This window comes from Schistocerca gregaria, chromosome 5, assembly GCF_023897955.1.
Source record: "Schistocerca gregaria isolate iqSchGreg1 chromosome 5, iqSchGreg1.2, whole genome shotgun sequence".
Lineage (NCBI taxonomy): Eukaryota > Metazoa > Arthropoda > Insecta > Orthoptera > Acrididae > Schistocerca > Schistocerca gregaria.
In genome coordinates this window covers 170544278-170566936 of record NC_064924.1, presented here as the reverse complement: position 1 = coordinate 170566936, position 22659 = coordinate 170544278, and the positions used below count along the sequence as shown (strand labels likewise).

General features: G+C 43.9%; 1 protein-coding gene across 2 annotated transcripts in view; it reads right to left on the bottom strand.

Annotated features, from left to right (window-relative positions):
* Positions 1-22168, bottom strand: part of LOC126272550 (cytochrome P450 6k1-like) — a 98199-nt gene extending 76031 nt beyond the window's left edge. Inside the window, exon 1 of one of the 2 annotated variants that reach the window (XM_049975468.1) lies at positions 21908-22168. The gene's annotated coding sequence lies outside the window, so the exon portion shown is untranslated. Of the gene's footprint in view, positions 1-8504; positions 8532-21907 lie in introns of those variants that run through there. The other variant, XM_049975469.1, reaches the window with a different exon arrangement.
* Positions 22169-22659: the final 491 nt, after the last annotated feature.

The window sequence follows — 22659 nt, the reverse complement described above, 5'->3', positions numbered from 1 at the left end:
CGTTTCATGAACAAAGTACGAGCATACGGACTATCAGACCAATTGTGTGATTGGATTGAAGAGTTCCTAGATAACAGAACGCAGCATGTCATTCTCAATGGAGAGAAGCCTTCCGAAGTGAGAGTGATTTCAGGTGTGTCGCAGGGGAGTGTCGTAGGCCCGTTGCTATTCACAATATACATAAATGACCTTGTGGATGACATCTGAGGTTCACTGAGGCTTTTTACGGATGAAGCTGTGGTATATCGAGACGTTGTAACAATGGAAAATTGTACTGAAATGCAGGAGGATCTGCAGCGAATTGACGCATGGTGCAGGGAATGGCAATTGAATCTCAATGTAGACAAGTATAATGTGCTGCGAATACATAGAAAGAAAGATCCCTTATAATTTAGCTACAATATAGCAGGTCAGCAACTGGAAGCAGTTAATTCCATGAAGTATCTGGGAGTACGCATTAGGAGTGATGAAAAATGGAATGATCATATAAAGTTGATCGTCGGTAAAGCAGATGCCAGACTGAGATTCATTGGAAGAATCCGAAGGAAATGCAATCCGAAAGCAAAGGAAGTAAGTTACAGTACGCTTGTTCGCCCACTGCTTGAATACTTCTCAGCAGTGTGGGATCCGTACCAGATAGGGTTGATAGAAGAGATAGAGAAGATCCAACGGAGAGCAGCGCGCTTCGTTACAGGATCATTTAGTAATCGCGAAAGCGTTACGGAGATGATAGATAAACTCCAGTGGAAGACTCTGCAGGAGAGACGCTCAGTAGCTCGGTACGGGCTTTTGTTGAAGTTTCGAGAACATACCTTCACCGAAGAGTCAAGCAGTATATTGCTCCCTCCTATGTATATCTCGCGAAGATACCATGAGGATAAAATCAGAGAGATCAGATAACACACAGAGGCATACCTACAACCTTTCTTTCCACGAACAAACAATACGAGACTGGAACAGAAGGGAGAACCGATAGAGGTACTCAAGGTACCCTCCACCACACACCGTCAGGTGGCTTGCGGAGTATGGATTTAGATGTAGATGTAGATTACCGTCCCTTCAACTTTTCATAAAACAATCCTAATCTAACAGTAGAATAATGAGAATCGGACACAGTGAAGAAGAGTGAGTTACGACTGTCTGAAGTGAAGACTGCAGGTCATGGTCCTAACTTCAGCCGATAGTGCATGTAGTATTACTTTTTAAAAAACGTGTGTACAGAGTGCACAGTGGTCATTGTTTGGAAATAAATCAATAACTAGAGATAAAGCGAATGAAGTTGCACAGTTTTTAACAGGGCAGCCTCGTATTCGAGAGGATGGAGGCTCTAATCTCCATCTGGCCATCCTGATTTAGGTTTTATCAAACGACGGAAAATCCAGGGTGGAATGTAACAATATTTCAGAAGGAGAGGTGCTACTCATCATACACACACACACACACACACACACACACTCACGCAAACACAACTTACACATAGGAATGCATTCTGTGGTTTCGGTTACCTGAGACAGCAGTCGTGTGTGTGAGTTGCGTTTGCGTGAGTGTATGTGTATGCGTATGTGTGTCTATTGTTGACGAAGCCAAGGGCCGAAAGCTTTAATTGTGACAGTCTTTTTGTTGTGCCTATCTGCGTCTCAGCACCTCCGCTATACGGTGAGTGGCAACTTTCTTCCTCAAATATTGTTGATTTAGGTTTTACGTGGTTTCCCAAAATTGCTTATGACATAGCGGAGCATTACTCGAGCGGGAGGTTTGGGTTTGATCGCGAAAGGCGTTCGAGAAGCGCGGGCTTGGCGATGCAGGCTCCGGACGAGCAGTCTCAGGGCAGGCTGATGATTGGGGGCGCGTCAGCTGCTGGGTGCCGGAGGCTCCGTGAACAGACGTGTGGGTGGGAGCCGCGGAGCTCCTGGGTGACCTGCCGTGGCTAACCGCTGGCCGGCGCGAAACGCGGCGCTGTCGAAGTTTGAAAACAGGAGGACGTGACGTGAGAACCACTGCTGGCACACACAACAGCGTCTCACGTATTGTTGGTGTTTTCAGTCATGAAGCGTAAACTCTAATTGGTACAATGAAGAGCAATACGTCATATTAGAGGGGAGCATCACGATTCTGCCGATGTGCAGATATTAATGGTAATTAGAATACGTAAAAGGACACAGCACCTAGAAAGTTCTTGTAACTGTCAATCAGCAAATGTTAAATAACTCGTTTATTATTTAAGATACAATGGAGGTCGAGGACTCAGACTGTAGCTCTCCGCCAGGCACTTTGTGTGGCTTATTTATATGGTTTTAGTATGATTAATTAAGCTGTGAGGCGCAATTTAAACGAATTATAATTGAAAATTAATATAAATTATTTTCAAGACTAATGCAGTATGAATTGGTGGACAGAGTCGCACGCGATATTCAACCTTTAGCTCTTAACATTTTTTAAAAAAATCTGTATTATTATGTTTTTTTCCGGAATTGTGAGTCTGGACAAATATATTATACTAGAAGTGACACGTGATTCCATTTTCACTCAATTTGACTGCATAGATCCTGAGGAATCAGTACTCAGAACGACCACCTCTGGCCGTAATAACGGCCTTGATACTCCTGGGCACTGAGTCAAACAGAGATTGAATGGTATGTACACGTACTACCGCCCATGTAGCTTCAACACGATACCACAGTTCATTAAGAGTAGTGACTGGCGCATTGTGACGAGCAAGTTGCTCGGCCACCATTGACCAGACGGTTTCAATTGGTGACAGATTTGGAGAATGTGCTGGCCAGGGCAGCAATCAAACATTTTCTGTATCCAGAAAGGCCCATAGAGGACCTGCAACATGCGGTCGTGCATTATCCTGCTGAAATGTAGTGTTTCGCGGGGATCGGAAGAAGGGTAGACCCACGGGTCGTAACACATCTCAAATGTAACGTTCACTGTTCAATGAGCCGCCAATGCGAACAAGTGGTGACCGAGACGTGTAACCAATGACACCCCATACCATCACGCCGGGTGATAACGCCAGCATGGCGATGACGAATACACTCTTCCAATGTGCGTTCACCACGATGTCGCCAAACACTGATGTGGCCATAACGATGGTAAACAGAACCTGGATTCTTCCGAAAAAAATGTTTTGCCATTCGTGCACCCAGGTTCGTCGTTGAGTGCACAATCGCAGGCGCTCCTGTCTGAGATGCAGTGTCACGGGTAACCGGAGCCTTGGTCTCCGAGCTGATAGTCCATGCTGCTGCAAACGTCGTCGAACTGTTCGTGCAGATGGTTGTTGTCTTGCAAACATCCCCATCTGTTGACTCAGGGATCGAGACGTGGCTGCACGATCCGTTACAGCCATGCGGATAAGATGCATGTCATCTCGACTGTTAGTGATACGAGGCCGTTGGGATCCACCACGGCGTTCCGTATTACCCTCCTGAACCCACCGATTCCATATTCTGCTAACAGTCATTGGATCTCGACCAACACGAGCAGCAATGTCGCGATACGATAAACCGCAATCGCCATAGGCCACAATCCGACCTTTATCAAAGTCGTAAACGTGATGGTACGCATTTCTCCTCGTTACACGAGCCATCACAACAACATTTCACCAGACAGCGCCGGTCAACTGCTGTATGAGAAATCGATTGGAAACTTTTCTCATGTCAGCACGTTGTAGGTGTCGTCACCGGCGCCAATCTTATGTGAATGCTCTGAAAAGCTAATCATTTGCATATCACAGCTTCTTCTTCCTGTCCGGTAAATTTCGCCTCTGTAGCACGCCATCTTCGTGGTGTAGCAATGTTAATGGCCAGTAGTGTAGTTTCACTTAACGCACTGGAACTGACGCATTGCGTAGCTGTTACTGCAGCGATGGCAACCACATGACAGAACCTGTGGTAATGGGGGTACCTGCATTATTCTATCTTTAGTGTTGTACGTGTTGGTAATAGTATATTACAGACCTTTTCTCAGTTCTAATGGTATTTTCATTTAAACAAAAATTATTAAATACCAATCCGAATAAGACATAGTTAGATATGCTTCTACGTCTACATCTAAATAATCCACCTTACCCTGTTCTACTCGCAAATGGCACGTGGGAAGAATGATTGTCGGTAAGCCTCCGTACTGCGTATAATTTGCCGAATTTTGTCTTCGTGATTATTATGCGAGATATAGGTGGGAAGAAGTAAAATGCTCTCCCGATATGTGAATAGTAAACATTTGCGTGATGCACAAGACCTCTCTTGTAACTTCCGCCAATGGAGTTTGTTACACACCTCTATAAGGCTCTCGCACCGACTAAACGATCCCGTGACGAAACGCGCCACTATTCGTTGGATCTTCTCTATCTCTTGTATCAGTCCTATCTGCTAAGGCTCCCATACTGATGAAAAATACTCAAGGACCGGTCCGTAATTTGTCACTTGATAATCTGAAAATCACAATAGTTTACATTTTCTCCCGGTCCCTTGGAAAACACTCGATGAATTAAAAAAAAAACGTGTTTTGTCCACTCGGTAATTTGACGTTGTTGTGCTATAATTTGAAGTCACATCTTCCGTACTCTCTATAATTTGGAGCCTCCAACTTGTGTGACACCCACTGAAGTCCCCTTACTTCTGTGATTCCCAGTACAGCTTGAGACCACCTGAAGTTTGTTTCTGCAACTCGTATGCCATTCAGTCTGCAATCTGCTTTCACGCTGTGTTGTTTTCAATCCTTGTTTCTAGACACTGTGAAACGCCATGAGTGCTAGAAGGAACAACGTCATTCAGTTAGTGAAAACCACTTGTTACTGAAACTGTGGAGAGTGGAATTTCGGAAAAAAAATGTTGCAAAACAGTTCTCAATTTTACCATCTACACTGTCGACGATTTTAAAAAAAGAAAGGTCCTGTCACCGGAAGTGTCTCAGGCACAGAATGGAAAAGATAACTTCAGTTCGAATTTACCTGCCTTGAGGACTGCTGGCTCAAGTGGATAAAACAGTGTAGAGGACTCACTCATCAGATCCTATAATGTACTTCTCGTTAGCCTACAAACATAAAAGTTGGTAAGAAGCTAGGTTTCACGGGACAAATAAAGGGAAAAATATGAATATTGTTAATATGTAATTATATCACATAAAATAATTTTAGCCATTTTTACTTTCGTCTGTCTGTACGTCTGTCTGCATCAGCTATGACCCCTTTCTCCAAGGAGCCAGTGGAGACTGAGATTTATGTCAAATACTAAGGGCTGTGCTCCCTTTCTGGTGTAAATACACTACGTGATCAAAAGTATCCGGATAACACGCCACCCCCCCCCCCCCCCCCCCCACGAAAAAACATACGTTTTTCGTATTAGGTGCATTTTGCTGCCACCTACTACTAGGTACTCCTTATCAACGATCTCAGTAGTCATTAAAAATCGTGAGAGAGAAGAATGGGGGACTCAGCACAGCTCACGAACTTCGAACGTGGTCAGGTGATTGGATGTCTCTTGTGTCTTACATCTATACGCGTGATTTCCGCACTCATAAACATCACTAGGTCCACTTTTTCCGGTGTGGTAGTGAAGTGGAAACGTGAAGGGACGCGCACAGCACAAATGCGTACACGTCAACCTTGTCTCTTGCTTGACAGAGACCGCCGACAGTTGAAGAGGGTCGTAATGTGTCTTAGGTACACATCTATACACACCATCGTACAGGAATTTCAGACTGCATCAGGATCCACTGCAAGTATTGTAACAGTTCGGCGGGAGGTGAGAAAACTTGGTTTTCATGGTCGAGTGGCTGCTCATGAGCCTCACATCAAGCCGGTAAATGACAAACGACGCCTCGCTTGATTTAAGGAGCATAAACATTGGACGATTGAACTGTGGATAAACTTTGTGCCGAGTGACGCATCACGGTACACAATGTGGTACACAGTGTTGAAAGAAAAAGCCAAATCTTTTACTCAGCCTCTCGGAATTGATGGATCTCCGGCAAGTAAGGGGTGGCTCTCAAATTTTGAAAAAGTCACGGAATCACGTTAAAAAAATCCACCGAGAGAGTGCCATCGTGGAGCGTTTTCTTTGTATAGAATGGACTGATCAACCAGAACGACTCGTCAGCTATTCAACAGACACGAACCGGGCTTTTTTTATAAATTACTTCCTTATCGCACCCTAGCATTAAAAGACGAAAGGTGTTATGGAGGAAAACTGGGCAAGGACGGGTTAACTCTACTTCTAGCCTGTAACATGGACATATTTCAGAAGCTGAAACCACTGATAATAGCGAAATGTGACAAACCACGCTGTTTCAAAGGAGTAAAATTGCTTCCCCGCTCAAACAAAAAATCGTGGATGACGACAGAATTGTTTAATGAATGGCTGACCTTGGATAATAGCGATGCGGAAAAGGAGGAAAGCAAAGTTTTACTGTTTTCGGACAACCGCATCGACCGTAACAACCCACCGCCAAAGATTTAGTAAAACTGATTTTTTCGCCACACAACACATCAAGATTGCAACTATTCGGCAAGGGCATAACACAAAATTTTAAAACTCTCTAGGAAGAGATATTGCTTCACTTATTCTGCATAACAGTGAAAAAGGTGAGAAGACGAACATAACGGCTTTGGCCGCTATAACCGTGACTGATAAGTCCTGGAAGAATGTCAGCCCTGCTTCAGAAAGGACGGGTTTGTAACGCAAAGAGAAAACATGAAACAGTCATCAGAGTCGCGATAATTAACGAATTCGGTCTTGCCAGATTCAGATTCGGAACTCTCAGCCAATTGTGGTGAGTTAACATTTGAGGATTTCGTTCCTGCTGACGCTGACATCTGTGTCCACCGTGTTCTTACTGATGCTGAACTGTTGGCCTGTCAGGACGCGAACGAAGAAGATAACCAACGGCAACCGCCAACGCCAACAACATCGACCACGCCAAGTCATCTGTCCATATTCTGTGCTCTTACACCCTCAGAGCGGAAACAAGTGAATATTTCTTCTCAGATCTCATCGCGATAGAGAATTCGCTGGAGAGTACTAGATTAAAGTCGTTCTCTCAAATGAAAATCACCAACTACTTCTCAAAAATGCGTGTAATATTTTAGTTGGCGTGTTTTTCATGTACGCTTAGTGATCAGTCAGAACATCATGACCACCGACCTACTGCCGATATAAATCCGCCCCCTAGATAGCAACGTCATCTGGAGAGGAATGACTTCTAGTCAGACACAAGCACGGTGCATCTAATGTCAGTGAGCGTGTTGTCTGTGTGTAGAATGGAGAAGGCACGCGATCTGTCGGAGTTCGACCGAGAGCAGTTTGCGATGGCTCGGTGGCTCGGCACACTCATTTCGGAAACTGCTCGACTTGTAGGGTGTTCGAGAAGTGCTGTGGTGAGTGTCTTCAACACGTGGCCAAAACAGGTGAAACCACGTCCAGACGTCGCGGGATGGACGTCCACCCCTCATTATAGTTGTGGGACGTCGTAGGCTGGGCAGACTGATAAAACAGGACAGGCTGCGAACTGTGATGGAACTAACATCAGACTTTACTGTTGAGCAGAGAACAAATGTGCCTGAAGACACACTGCACCGAACACTCCTAACAATGGGCGCCCGCTACTGACGACCCATGCATGTGCCAATGTTAACACCACGACATCGGCAATTACGACTGAAATGGGCATGTGACCATCGACAATGGACGTTGGGCAGGTGGCAGAACATTGCATGGTTTGATGAATCCCCATACCTTCTTTATCATGGCGATGGGAGGGCGCCAATACGTCGTCTTCCAGGGGAATAGCTCCTTGACAACTCTACAGCGGGACGCAGACAAGCTGGCGGCGGCCCTGTTACGTTCTGGGGAAGAGTCACTTGGGCTTCCATAGACCAAGTGGAGGTCGTGCAAGGCACCATGAAGACCAAGGAGTATCGTACGTTGGTTCCAGACCACGTACAACCTTTCGTGGCGACTATATTTCTCGACGGCAGCTGCATTTTTCAATAAGATAATGCGCCATGTCACAAGACCAGGACTGTGATGGAGTTGTTCAAGAAACACAGTGGCGAATTCCAACTGATGTGCTGGCCTGGCGCCAACTCCCTCTAGCGACCTACCAAGGACTCACCGCTTCCTTGCCACGACGCGGCACCACTGTTATCCATGCCAGAGGTGCATTTACCATATGTTTATGTGTATGCATTATTTCTCATATTATTAAAATAAAGATGAGCGTACCTGTGTACGTAATATGTATGTACTACAGTTTACTTTTTGTCAGACTCTCACTTATTCGAATTTTCCGATGTCCCTCTCGATTATTTAAACTCCTGTTATTTTGAACTCTTTGTAAGTTGAAATTTTTCCCTGGTCCCTTGAGTTTCAAACTACCGAGAGTCGACTGCATTTGTTCTTGAACAGTAATACCACGGTAAGTCCGTGTAAAATAGATCCGCACATAAATGAAACTACTACTGCTATTACTATTGCTGCTGCTGCTGCTGCTGCTACACTCACCAGTTCTGTGCCGATCCACTCACTGGTTGCGTCTCGCATTTGTGTCTAGATAAAAGTACCTGCAGGCAGGTTATCACCATGAGTATGCGAAATCTTATCTACAAGATGTTCTTCATCAAAACACCGTTTCAGATGCCCACGCTATGATTCACAGGAAGTAAAAGTCATCTGGGAATCTCAGACACAATGGTTTGCATTCGTAGGTTTGCGTTAGTAAAACTAAGCTCCATCTCAGCAAGAGTGATTTATCGAGGGCCTGTAACGTTGTGTTTGGCGAGATGCTACCCACCTGTCTGGTATCAATGACATCCTCCGAATCTTACAAAACCTCCGAGATGCGTTCGAAAACCCCCAAACTTGTAAGGTGTCAGGCAAATCCAACACCTTCCATGAAAACCCTGACATGATAAGCAAATCCAGTAGTATGTCACATAGCTCCGAATAAATCGTGACATTCAATTAACCAAAGTAATACGAGTAACGAGTGAGCAAATGGAATACCACAGACTAACGGAAGAATGCCTAAATGCATGTCGTACCTTCCCACCGTGAGACCGACGCAGTTCCGAGGGGAGAAACGAGAACAGAAGCCGAGAGCAGAACCGTGTTAAGCTATATGGCCCTACGATAAGGGACGGACTGGGCACCCACGTCGCAAGCCTACCTCTAAGACTACCGCCCGCACGTTTTAGCGTGAGACTTTTTAGCGTCTCTGTTACGTTGCAAACTTTAAAAACATTGCTCCACCACGAAAAGTATAACGTTTCTCATTGGATAGACAGAATTTTTGTAGGCAGAGCTTAAGGTTAACATTGAGACCCTGATTGGTCAGATGAAAACACAGCCAGATAGTTTTTTTTAAAGCCAACTTCGGTAAATGTAGTGAGGAGAAGTTAGAGAGGAGTTAGTTCCGAGATGGCGGGGTGAGCGGAGCTGTGGTGCCCGCCACTGCCCTGACGCTGCCTAAACACCGACAAGTTAATGAACGCACGCGATGCCGCATTTTTGAGCGCATAAGGCTTCACTCAGAACTGCAGAAGTCTCATCTGTTACACCTTCTTTTTGCTTAATACTAGTGTCGATCGTTAATTAAAACTCATGGTGTTCACATTTGCCACTTGAAGTAAAGATTTGAAACGCGATGATTTTTCTGTTATATAGTTATTAAGAAGCCACATCAGCCACTGTAATTTACGACAAGTTAGATAAGTAATTAAAGATAATTGAGGGTCACTGTAGACCATTTTGATAGTTTTCTCTTTTGTGAAACTTAATTTAAACCTAGATTATAGACGTGATATGGCATACGTCATCCTTCGATCCTTTGTAGAACTTGGAAACCCACTCAGGGAATATTCGTTCACATTTTTGTCTTGTCGTGCATCCGTGCGTCGCTGCGGTCCGGTCCCAGGTCGACGGGCACGTGCACCTTCCGCCGACCACTGGCGACATCATCGATGTACTGTGGAGACCTCACGCCCCACGTGTTGAGCAATTCGGCGGTACGTTCACCCGGCCTCCCGCACTCCCACTATACGCCCTCGCTCAAAGTCCGTCAACTGCACATACGGTTCACGTCCACGCTGTCGCGGCATGCTACCAGTGTTAAAGACTGCGATGGAGCTCCGTATGCCACGGCAAACTGGCTGACACTGACGGCGGCGGTGCACAAATGCTGCGCAGCTAGCGCCATTCGACGGCCAACACCGCTATTCCTGGTGTGTCCGCTGTGCCGTGCGTGTGATCATTGCTTGTACAGCCCTCTCGCAGTGTCCGGAGCAAGTATGGTGGGTCTGACACACCGGAGTCAATGTGTTCTTTTTTTCATTTCCAGGAGTGTAGTTAATTCCCTAAAAAACTCGCTCACAGCGTTGTTGCGCGAAAGTGGTAGGGAGACACGATATAGAACAAACAGACACCACCATGAATGTTTAGAAACTCGTGGAACTAAAGGCCTGCGTTCAAACTTGCTTTGTGGAACCAGTGAAAAGTTGCTGTTACATTTTAAATAAACGTAACTGCTGGAACTAAAGCTATTGTGGAGGTGCAAATAAGAGAATACGGAAGATAGGAGGGCAAAGTGGAAGGAAAGTTACTATTAAGCTTCTAGACAACGATGATGTTATTAGGGACGGCATATAGACACGGCTTATACAGGGATAGGAGAGGAAATCGGACGTGTCCTTTCTGAATGAACCATCCCACCATTTTTCGTTAAATGATACAAGGGAACAACAGAAAATTTGAATGTGAATGGTCATAAATGGAATCGAATTACATTTGCCCCGAATGAGAATCATATAGTCCATAAAATCGAGAGAATCCATCTGTATCCAGACATCTCTTAATATTATGGGAGATCGGGGCACATTTACGCGAATTTCTTTCCGGAATTTTTTAAGTTGTTTCGTTAGATTTATCGTGTTTAAAATAGTTTAGTCTTATAACATGGCTATTACGTTAACAGTTGGTAGATATTCTTCTCACTCAATATTACATTTAAGAGTGTAAAATAATTTTATGTAGGCCCCAGTTAACGTGCGACGTATATGGGACACGTTTATACTTCTATGGGGCACGTTTTTGCATATCATAGAACACAATAACGATTAAATAAAACAATACTAAAATTTGCAAAACAAATCATATTTTATTGGAACTACAATACTGAAGGCGTATTTACACCAGTTAACACTGTAAAAAAATTGCTGACAATAAACAAATTTTTTGTCGAATTTCCACCTCTTAGCATAATATGCCCCACCTAGAAGTTTGAATGCTAATTAAAGGCCTATTCGTCAATATTGTCCGATTTGCAAATTGTGCATGCAAAAAATACCGTTTTTTGGCACAATCGTCGCGAGCCCACCTTTTACATCTAATGCACAGGATTCATTCTTCATTTCTTGTCGATTGACCGTATCGTTTGAAGCAGTAAATACTAAAACAAATTTCACTCTCTTCGTCAGATTGCTGCAGGTTATGAGACAAATGAAGAAGAACTGGATGAGAAATTCGTTGGGACGTGAGCTCTTGATAAAAGAGCGCTTTGAGCGCTTTGGAAGTGTGGTATCGATGGCTACGATGTCACAACGTAGGTGCGCTCTCGTAGATTGGCACCACGAGAGCGAACGATCAACGCCGACCACAGCGCCCTCTATTCGCTCCGGATTCAGCCCATTTGATTCCGAGCAGATGACCAACCAACAATGATTCATTTTCATAGTGGGCGACCCACTACATATTTTGCCTGTGTTAGCTTTGAAACATCCGGTTTCGTACCTATGTGCTCCTCAGTACAAAGTTATGTATTCTCATATTTTTGTGTGCTGAGATATAGTAAAACCACTTTTCCTTTAGTAGCAGTACTAAGATTTTTACCTCACCTGTTCCTACTCGCTTCCATGCAGGAAGTCTACCTTTCAGTTTACAGGAGCAGACCGACGCTCCGCCTTCCAGGCGGGATACAAATGGGAGGACTGGTTTATGAGAGGAGATTGAGAGGAAGGATGACAAACGGCATAAAAGAAGCGGAAATAACAAGAATGTGAAGAAGATGATAGAAGACTTTCTGTCGGCAGAACACCAACGATGACATCAAAAGTGGACCTATTTACATTTTTCCTTATTCGTCCTTTTAGGAATTTCTTGCCCTTATAAGTCCTTGCTAGCATATAATTTGTTCCTTCTGCTTCTGCTTCTGCTTGCTCGTTAGATTCAAATAACTTCATTAGCAATTTCTACCTTTTCTTCTCCTGTTTCCTCACTTTTTTTGACTGCGTTTCCAACTGATGTTCTCATAAAATTTCCTTGACTGGAGAATCAGTTAGGATGGTAATGCAAAATAGAGCGTAAACATGACCCAACGGAACTGGGTAAACGTGCCCCACCGCCACGTATGACTTACACTACCGGACATTAAAATTGCTACACCAAGAAGAAATGCAGATGATAAACGGGTATTCATTGGACAAATATATTACACTAGAACTGACATGTGATTACATTTTCACGCAATTTAGGTGCATAGATCCTGCGAAATCAGTACCCAGAACAACCACCTCTGGCCGTAATAACGGCCTTGATATGCCCAAGGAATTGAGTCAAACAGAGCTTGGATGGGGTTTACAGGTACAGCTGCCCATGCAGCTTCAACATGATACCACAGTTCATTACGAGTAGTGACTGGCATATTGTGACGAGCCAGTTGCTCGGCCACCATTTACCAGAAGCTTTCATTTGGTAAGAGATCTGGAGAATGTGCTGGCCAGGGCAGCAGTCGAATATTTTCTGTATCCAGAAGGCCCGTACAGGACCTGCAACATGAGGACGTGCATTATCCTGCTGAAATGTAGGGTTTCGCAACGATCGAATGAAGGGAGAGCCACGATTCGTAACACATCTGAAATGTAACGTCCACTGTTCAAAGTGCCGTCAATGCGAACAAGAGGTGACCGAGACGTGTAGCCAATGGCACCCCATATCATCACACCGGGTGATATGCTAGTATGGCGATGACGAATATACACTTCGAATGTGCGTTCATCGCGATGTCGCCAAACACGGATGCGACCATCACGATGCTGTAAACAGAACCTGGATTCATCCGAAAAAATGACGTTTTGCCATTCGTGCACCCAGGTTTGTCGTTGAGCACAGCATCGCAGGCGCTCCTGTCTGTGATGCAGCGTCGAGGGTAACCGCAGCCATGGTCTCCGAGCTGATAGTCCATGCTGCGGCAAAGGTCGTCGAACTATTCGTGCAGATGGTTGTTGTCTTGCAAACGTCCCCATCTGTTGACTCAGGGATCGAGACGTGGCTGCACGATCCGTTACAGCCATGCGGATAAGATGACTGTCATCTCGACAGCTGGTGATACGAGGCCGTTGGGATCCAGCACGGCGTTCCGTATTACCCTCCTGTTCCCACCGATTCCATATTGTGCAAACAGCCATTGGGTCTCGACCAACGCGAGCAGCAATGTCGCGATACGATAAACCACAATCGCGATAGGCTACAATCCGACCTTTATCAAAGTCGGAAACGTGATGGTACGCATTTCTCCTCCTTACACGAGGCATTACAGCAACGTTTCACCAGGCAACGAAGGTCAACTGTTGTTTGGGTATGAGATATCTGTTGGAAACTTTCCTCATGTCAGCACGTTGTAGTTGTCACCACCAGCGCCAACCTTGTGTGAATGCTCTGAAAAGCTAATCATCTGCATACCACATTATCTTCTTCTTGTCGGTTAAATTTCGCGTCTGTAGCACGCCATCTTCATGGTGTAGCAATTTTAATGGCCCGTAGTGTAGTTTCGAAATTACAGTAGTAACTTTCAGGATTTCTAACTATACAAAAATGCCTTGTAGAGTAGAATAAGCTCTTGTCAACGAACATGTTTATCTGTTCACAATTCTAAAAGCTATGCTTCCTAGAAACTTCAATACTTGATAATAATTTTACTCATCTTGCACAGAAACACAGATAAGTTGTTTGCGCTAGGATGTTCACTTAGCTGGTGCCGTGAAGTTTGTGAGAGGCTCAGCAGATGTCAGTACTAATCTTCCACCGTCGGTAGCGCTCTAGCAAGAATGGCCCCGAGAAAAGAGTTCTGCGTAAACGTGATCCTTGTGTCAACGTGCCCCTGTCTCCCGTACGGTTGTAAACTTGAAAGTTGCTTGCCACGCATATCAACTCTCAGATTTTATCATTTTCTGCGTTTGCTAATTCGAGAGCACTTTTGCTAACATATTCTGCGCCCAGTAGTGGATGTTTGAGAGGAAGATGGCCTTTTTACAGTACGGATTGGTAGTTTGAACGACGTTGTCTGGCGAGCATTGTCTTGCGCAATGGGAGTTCAGCATGTCTTCGGCCGGTACGGCGTGTTCTGCATTCGAATGTGGTCGGAACAAGGGATTCGTAGTGCTGGCCGTTTGTATGTGTAAGATTTCTACTGCCACTCCCCTTGTAGGGCAGACTGGTGTGCAAACTTGCGATGATATTTGCTTCATGTGTTCTCTTGTCAAGGGCTACGAGTTATGTGTTGCAACGTGTTGCAGCGAATTCACGTTTGTACTGAGCCATCACAAGTGGAGAGAATCAATACGTTTTGTACTGTTGGGTATGTGCTCTACCATCTTAGCTACCCAAACACGACTCACGCCCCTTCCTCACAGCTTTACTTCCGCCATTACCTCGTCTCCTACCTTCGAAACTTTACAGAAGCTGTCCTGCGAACCTTGCAGGACTAGCACTCCTGAAAGAAAGGATATTGCGGAGACATGGCGTAGCTACAGCCTGCGGGACGTTTGCAGAGCGCGATTCTCACTCTGCAGCGGAGTGTGCGCTGATATGAAAGTTCCTGGCAGATTAAAACTGTGTGCTGGACCGAGACTCGAACTCGGGACCTTTGCCTTGCGCGGGCAGAAATTAGTTTCTCCGCAGCATACCCGAACCATAGGTGAAGTAAATAAATCACTTCCTCTCTAACGTAATGATCCTGGATATTTTCGAAGGTTTCTTGAATACTTTGAGGGTAAATTATTTGTTGTGTGATGGTACAGAATTCCACGTGGTTCATGCAGAAACAACTGTATTCTTCCATGTACTGTAACCTGTATTTTGAGTCGAGAAAATCGGTAACTTGAACATGAGCTCTCTGAATTAATTTGCGTTACTTGCTGCTATTAAATTTATGTCTGAAATTTAAGCATTCTGTTTAGTATGCCATGTGCTCATACACTTACACATTAAACTGCAGTAGAGATTATTCTAGCATCATTTGCTCGCAGTGAATGTGTTTACACGCTGCGAGCTGCTAGTACAGTAGTCACTCACTAATTCAGCAACAGTATTATTATTAGAGTCTATGCATGAATGTTTCAAGTTTTGATGGTAAACTGCATCGAGATCGTCGTAGCAGGCATCGGTGTCTCAGGGTCCATTCTTTACTGATTATTGTATTATTTAATAATTTCAATTTTTGTGTGAAAAGCATTTAGTTCACAATTGCGAGCGAGGTATGCTAACTGCACATGCTTTGCCCATAAGATATGGCACATTTCTTAAGTCAAAAGCTGAACTCGGTGATAATAAACCTGATCATTAAGGTACATTTAAATGCTCATTTATGCCCATAGAGTAACCGTTGTAGAACGTAAGTATTTCCCTTGTTAATTTGTTCCTAAAATAAAGTCAGATAGCCTATAACAAAATTTTCTTTTGTCAGTAGTTGAGGGTAAGACGACATTTCCGTCAGAGCAATTTTTTGCACACGTTCTTGCATGTCTCCAGAATTTAACAACACGAGGCCATTTGAGTACTATTCAGTAAAGTGTTCCACTCCGCCTTCTATACCGGTAGGTGGAGCCAATCCGCATGCGTACACGGATTATCAAGATAGAAGAAACACTACACGTGCGGCGATCCCTCTCTGAAGGAAGTTCCGTCACAAATTCTGGTCCACATGGGAACAGTACCTTTATTTATTGGCGCTAACTATTGCCAGCAGCAATGCAACATTTTTTCAGGGTTAAAATCATCATCAAGATTACTTAAATCACTCGTCAAACGTATTTCACCTACTTTCCTGAAAACCGAATTCCAGATGTACGAAATCTGTGCGTTTTCCTGTCGCGTGGTTTCAGGCGTCATGTCACGGACTGCGCGGCCCCTCCCGCCGGAGGTTCGAGTCCTCCCTCGGGCATGGGTGTGTGTGTTACTCTTAGCATAAGTTAGTTTAAGTAGTGGGTAAGTCTAGTGACCGATGACCTAAGCAGTTTGGTCCCTTAGGAATTCACACACATTTGAACATTTGTTCGCTTTCGTAGTCCATAGAGTGGCGTGTCTGAATACGGTGCTCGATCACGGCAGATTTATGAAGCTGTATCTGGCAGCTGTAGCGTTTATGTTCCACGCAGAATTCTTGAACTGTGTGTAGAGAATGTCCGGAAAATGACAAACCACACTGACAGCGAATCGTATACACGCCTGTCTTCCCATAGAATAAAGTTATTCTTTATAGAGCCAACGCTTGTCTTCCATACACTAAAGTTGCTCTTCACACAGCCAACAAGCGTGACTATTCTCAGTGCTGGGAGAGGAATATCCCTGACTTTATGTTTGAAGAGGATGTGATCTATTTTGGAACACACATTTCCTACGAAAGGGTAGAGCGCTCTTTCGTCAGTTTTTAGTGTTCACTCCGGTTTACAATCGAAATATTAACAAGTAACAAGTTTGGTTACTGCTGAATTCCCATAATTTTATTGGCCATCTGATATGGCATGGAAACACTAAAGTTCACAAGAGTCCAATGTCTTAAAACATAGATCACCAGGCTCTGCGCGGATTTAGAGCTTCATTAACAGTAAATTATTACTTGAAGAGGATTTATAATACTGGATTTCTGAGCAAATCAATAAGCAGACGTGGAAGGGCAGGCAACAAACCAATACACATGATGGAAAGTAAGAAAGGCCGGGCGCGGTAGTCTCGCGGTTCTAGGCGCGCAGTCCGGAACCGTGCGACTGCTACGGTCGCAGGTTCGAATCCTGCCTCGGGCATGGATGTGTGTGACGTCCTCAGGTTAGTTAGGTTTAAGTAGTTCTAAGTTCTAGGGGACTAATGACCACAGCAGTTGAGTCCATAGTGCTCAGAGCCATTTGAACCATTTTTGAAAGTAAGAAAATATTCCTGAATTGGTGGAAAGCAGAAAATAAATTATCTCTTGCATGAGTATCAGGGAGCTGTACAGCAACTATACAGGATGTTTTGAACATTAGGCTCAAAACACGGTTTCTAGAATAGGCGGTAGGTGTCACGTGCAAGTATGCTTTGAGTGATGACGTCACTGCTGACCGTCGCGCTTTCTGCACCGCATAGACACTAGCAGGCACACTGTGCTCACATGTGTAAATCATAGAAAACATTTTTCGTTTGTAGTATATTACTATTGTGATTAACTTTTTTATTAGTAACACGAAAAAATAAATTTGCACTTATTTTAAAAACATCTCTGCATAAAAACTTTATTTCAAAGTTCTGCACAATGTGTTGTTTGCTTGTTACAGTGTCACCAACAGAACTCAATTGTGGAAGGTGATGACACATGCGTTGTCTTACCATGAGCCAACGGCCTTGCCACAGTGATAACACTGGTTCCCGTCAGATCACCGAAGTTTGCTGTTGGCAAGCGTGCCCAAGTGAGCCCTTGTGAGGCAAACTGAGGAGCTACTTGATTGAAAAGTAGCGGCTCCGTTCTCGGAAACTGATATACGGCCGGGAGAGCGGGGTGCTGGCCACATGCCCCTCCATATCCGCATCAAGTGACGCCTATGGGCCGAGGATGACACGGCTGCCGGTCGGTACCGTTGGGCCTTCATGCCCTGTTCGGGAGGAGTTAAGTTTTTTGTTTTTGTTTTTTTTCTTTAGAGAAAATAGCTCTGCTGCCCTCCTTAAATTTTGCCTGTCCACGCGACCAAACAAGAAAATGGTTTGTAATCAGTTGATGGGCATATTGATAAAGCTAGGCAGGTGATTTGAAGTTCAAGTAACTTAATGAGCGCTTCTTTTGCGAAGAAACTTCCAGGCTTCAGCCGGTATCCATCGTCAGACAGATGATTGCTTAACAGTTATAAGGATTGAGGAACATTACAAACGAATTATCTTTTTGAGTTTCGAATCCTGAGTTGTGAAAGGTAACCTTTAGACTATGTATATGTTTTCGGTATGAAAACTCAACATATTCTGTGACTTGAACTGTCCTAGCCAACAAGTGCCTAGAAATGGGCGTCTCAAAGGTATAACAAATAGTCTGCATACATTTTCCTACTAAACTTGTGATGACCATAACTGGAACATTATTGTGGAGGTCGGCTGACAACGTCTTCTGCGTGGTCACAGCACACGTCGCCTTTAACTTTCCGTTCATCAAAACTAAAAATTATGTCTTTTCAAATTTAATTTGTAGCTTTGATACTGTTTTCATGATATGAAGGCTTAAATAGCTAAAACTAGGTGGAACGCCAAACTGCTCTTGTGTTCTTGCAGTAGTGCTCTACTAGGAAGAGTGCATCACTGACAAAACATAATGTTTTATAAGATACTATCTCAGTATGCAGCGTTGCCTGGGAATATATACTACTGCCCATTAAAATTGCTACACCAAGAAGAAATGCAGATGATAAACGGGTATTCATTGGACAAATACATTATACTATATGTTTTCGGTATGAAAACTCAACATATTCTGTGACTTGAACTGTCCTAGTCAACAAGTGCCTAGAAATGGGCGTCTCAAAGGTATAACAAATAGTCTGCATACATTTTCCTACTAAGCTTGTGATGACCATAACTGGAACACTCAATTTTGGTGCATAGATCCTGAGAAATCAGTACCCTGAACAACCAAGTCCGGCCGTAATAACGGCCTTGTTGCGTCTGGGCATTGAGTCAAACAGAGCTTGGATGGGGTGTACAGGTACAGCTGCCCATGCAGCTTCAACACCATACCACACTTCATCAAGAGTAGTGACTGGCGTATTGTGACGAGCCAGTTGCCCGGCCACCATTGACCAGACATTTACAATTGGTGAGAGATCTGGAGAATGTGCTGCCCAGGGCAGCAGTCGAACATTTTCTGTATCCAGAAAGGTCCGTATAGGACCTCAACATGCGGTCTGCTTTATCCTGCTGAAACGTGGGGTTTCGCATGGATAGAATGAAGGGTAGAGCCATGGGTCGTAACACATCTGAAATGTAACGTCTACTGTTCAAAGATCCGTCAATGCGAACAAGAGGTGACCTAGACGCGTAACCAATGGCAACCAATACTATCACGCCGGGTGATACGCCAGTATGACGATGATGAATACACGCTTCCAATGTACGTTCACCGCGATGTCGCCAAACACGGATGCGACCATCATGATGCTGTAAACAGAACCTGGATTCATCCGAAAAAAATGACGTTTTGCCATTCGTGCACCCAGGTTCGTCGTTGAGTACAGCGTCGGAGGCGCTCTTGTCTGTGATGCAGCGTCAAGCGTAACTGCAGTCATGGTCTCCGAGCAGATAGTCATTGCTGCTGCAAACGTCGTCGACCTATTCGTGCAGATGGTTGTTGTCTTGCAAAAGTCCCCATCTGTTGACTCAGGGATCGATACGTGGCTGCACGATCCGTTACAGCTATGCGGATGACTGTCATCTCGACTGCTGGTGATACGAGGCCGTTGGGATCCAGCACGGCGTTCCGTATTACCTTCCTGAACCCACCGATTCCAAATTCTGCTAACAGTCATTGGATCTCGACCAACGCGAGCAGCAATGTCGCGATACGATAACCGCAATCGCGATAGGCTACTATCCGACCCTTATCAAAGTCGGAAACGTGATGGTACGCATTTCTCCTCCTTACTCGAGGCATCACAACAACGTTTCACCAGGCAAGCCGGTAAACTGCTGTTTGTGTATGAGAAGTCTGTTGGAAACTTTCCTCATGTCAGTACGTTGTAGGTGTCGCCACTGACGCCAACCTTTTGTGAATGCTCTGAAAAAATAATCATTTGCATATCACAGCATCTTATTCCTTTCGGTTAAATTTCGTGTTTGTAGCACGTCATCTTCATGGTGTAGCAATTTTAATGGCCAGTAGTGTACATACGTACATTCATTTTTATAATATGAATAGACACAATGTAAAGTTGCAATATCTTCAGATAACCATTTAGTCCTTTCGTAACTACTTGTTTACGACCACAAAAGAACCTGCAACTACTTTTTGAAATTATTCTATTTTAATTAATACAGCGTTACACCGACAGGGTCGAGCTTATAAATTTGTAGTCTTCCGCCTAAGTTCTTTTAGTTCTGTTTTCACAAGTCATTTTTTGTCACTAACGAGTATTATCGCATTTGAAGCATTGTTTTCGTTGTTAGTATTTTCTCTACTTGTAGTCCTTCATTATTTACCTGTAAAATCTCTCCCAATTTTTATTGAATATCGTTATTATGCCCTGATTATTCTTGTTATTGGTTTCATTTCTACGTCCTAAATCAGCTCTGGAGGATGGGAGAATTAGAGTTGGAACAGCATCAGTCAAATACCTGCGTTTCAGATGAAGAATCCATGGTTCACATCTCGAATCCCTTCATTAATGCCCATCAGCTAAACGTATTGATAACACACACACACATCAACGACCGAATATAAATCGACATGTTTACGAGCAGTTATCCACTTTTGATCAAACGTTTGAGGGGAGCGAAAACAACACTCCTTAGATGTAACTCAATGAGTTTTTGTTCCAATTTTCATAGGCATTTTTAGACAGGGAAATGGGCAAATGGGGCATCAAACTGACCACTGTGTGGTCTAGATTTGTAAAAAAATATTTAATTGCTTGAAAGTACTCGGGGTAATTAAACTTAATGATAGATTTGTGTTAAAGTTACACAATAGGTTTTTATCAAAATTTTTGTAGACAAACGAAGAGTGGGAAATGGACTAGTGGGAGGTTAAATCGACCAGCGTGAGGTCTATTTTCGCAAGAAAGGATTAATAAATTAATTATACTAAGAAAAAATTAGACATTTTCGGGAAAACTGAAATATTTCATAAACAGCTGCTGCTAGCTACATAAAGGGAGTGGCAATAAATGTCAAACCACAATGTAAAATAAAATTTCTTTACTTTCTCTTGATCTATATATATTAATAATAGTAAAACAGGGGTCGATTTTTAGATATATTGTGTTTCATGCTTTCTGAACCAAAGATAAAAATAAAAGAATGTGACAGAAACTGTCAAGTTTTAGATGGAATGATTTACCTAAAAGTAAGAAATGAGTGAGATAAGAGATACATTTGATGTGCCATGGAATGACGATCGAAATTATGTGCAAAAAATGAAGTGCCTATTGAGAGCTAAAAGTTCAATGTGTATCTTAAAACCTTCAATTTTTGAAGAACATTTGTCAGATGGAGTTACATACGGCGGTTCAATGATGATGCTAGTGTCTTGAATTGTAATATACAAGAGATTATGAGTTTCACTATAGCGCTGTTGACAGTAGAATTTTTGTTGCCAGGTCACTTGTCCCCATGAATTGTGTAAGGGATCGATGAGTGCGCATGGTTTTGATTTATCTGGGCGTGTTAAACATTTACATCTATGTTGCACAAGCTACCCTACGGTGCGAGGCATTTCTAGCACTTATTTCGTCGGCTCTTATTTTGACAATATCGTGTCTGCTAAGGAGCCGTACTGTAAAACACAGATTGTGCTGCCACTGCTCCGTTTCGTACACTTTCAGACCCACAGAACCGAACCAGACACCCACATCTCAGAGGAAACTCCCTCTTCTGCTCGTTCGTGGCTTATGATGCAGGCATCTACTTACAGTTCCGGCAAACTGACGACGCCCACGGACACGATATAGTCGGACAGCACAGTAGGGGACACGTAACACGTCACGCGGCCGCTGCTGCCACGGAACTGAGTCTAGCTAGGCCTGGGGCAACATGGTGCCCTTGGCGCCGAAGCGCAATTGCGTGTGGCCAGCTCCCCCCACCACTTCACTGCTCGGAGGCGGTGTGCTGATGAGACGACTAAAGGCTGTGGTTAGCGGGTAACTTCAGGAGACGTCTCTGCAGCTGACTGGCACGATTTCTAGCAGGCGTATACGACAGCCCACTTTTAATACCACCATTTATTTTCAGATTTTATTATTCGGCGACTGCAGCAACTTTGTTAACTGAATAAGCTGACTCATTAATGACATTTTACTGGAGTCCTGTACTGATTTGTTTTCAAGTTTGCAGACATTTTGAGTTGTCAATATGCGAAATAATTAGAAAAAATGTTTCTGACACAGGATAACAAGTACTGAACTATACGAAATAAAACTGTCATAACTTCTGCACGGTTTGCGTTAGGACGTTCAAACTGCACGGTTGGCTTCGAAGCAAGATGGGAATTAGTAGGCGCATGCGTGATTTGGTTTAGTGACGAAGTCCACTTTCATTTGGATTGGTTCGTCAACAAGGAAAACTGGCGCATTTTAGGGACTGAGAATACGAATTTCGCTATCGAGAAGTCTCTTCACCCTCAATAGGTGTCCAATATCCAGTCACTGAATAATTGGTGTGATGT